At 40.0% G+C, this 1309-nt stretch overlaps 1 protein-coding gene across 1 annotated transcript in view; it reads left to right on the top strand.

The window, feature by feature from the left end:
* SCAF11 (SR-related CTD-associated factor 11) overlaps positions 1 to 1309 on the top strand; it is a 54848-nt gene that overhangs the window by 48944 nt on the left and 4595 nt on the right. The window lies entirely within an intron of this gene.

The following is a 1309-nucleotide window of genomic DNA, read 5'->3' on the forward strand; positions in this document are numbered from 1 at the left end:
AGGGAAGTGGTTGAGTCACCATCCCTGGAAGTATTTAAAAGGCGGGTAGATGAGGCGCTTAGGGACATGGTTTAGTGGGCATGGTGTTGTTGGGTTGATGGTTGGACTCGATGATCTTGGAGGTCTCTTCCAACCTTTAATGATTCTATGATTCTATGATTCTATGATTCTAAAATGCATTCCCCTGCATTCCAGGTTGAAAAAGTGATGTTCTAGAACAATGATTTCTAACCCTTTGTTTTCATGCATCATCTCTAAAGATTTGCAGCGAACTGATAAATGGCCTACATTCTTTTCACTTTCAACTGCTGTTATCCATTCATATTCATTAACTTAGAACAAAAGGAGTTAAGTACTGCGGGAAATACCGAGTGGCGTTACAGGCCATATGAAATACTTTAATACTCTGCAAGGTAAAACAGTAAGGTGCTATTGGAATTAAAATGCTGGTAGATTGCTTGTTGATTTGATTAATGCCTGCTGTCTGTAACTAAAATATTTCACAACTGGAAATTCAGTAGGTTTAACCTCTCAAAATGTAAGAAGTAAGAACGTAGGCTACAAACCTCTGTGAAATACAGTATCTGGTGCAGCAATAAATATGTTTCTATAAAGATTGTGTATTGCTCCAAAATACAGTTATTCGTTAGTAAAGCCCCTGTTATATTTGTTGCTCTTACCTGCTTTTGTGGAATGGTGTCCATGAACCCGAATGCTCTTGGGAGCTGCTGCTGCTTTTTCTTTGAGCTTTCATTGAATGAGTCCTTGGTGGTAGCACAACACAAATTGCTGAATACTGCAGGACTCCGCCTGTCCTTCCTGTTGAAAGGAAGATGAAGAGAGAGCGAAGATGACTCGCACTGGCGAGTGTTGGCGTGCTGATTATAACAGCTCAATATCTGTGTCCTTTCCAGGGAGCTCAAATTCCTGTTTCATTATTTTCCATCTGGATAAATGCAGATGTGAAAAAAAGTAGTGGTGATTGCCTGCAAAAAAAGTAACATTTAGAGTAGCATGCCGAAAACATGTTGGGAGGATGCATTCTCGGCTTTTGCTAAAAATGACCTCTCTCTGAGGTCTGAGAGGTACTTAATTTCTCAATTCCGAAGCATCAACAGTGCCCATGGTCTTTTGGCGATGTTTGGAAATGTACAGAAAATGGCTTTTCCTGAAGAACAGATCCTGGTGCTTCAACCAGTATTTCGCCTCTAGCCTCGAGGAGACTTGTAGGTGTGTTTACATTTGAAATTCATGCACAAGTTCAAGCTGATAACAAATGTGGAAATAAATGTTTTCAAAGCAGCATCAT

Source organism: Pygoscelis adeliae, unplaced genomic scaffold (genome assembly GCF_000699105.1).
Source record: "Pygoscelis adeliae isolate BGI_AS28 unplaced genomic scaffold, ASM69910v1 Scaffold113, whole genome shotgun sequence".
Lineage (NCBI taxonomy): Eukaryota > Metazoa > Chordata > Aves > Sphenisciformes > Spheniscidae > Pygoscelis > Pygoscelis adeliae.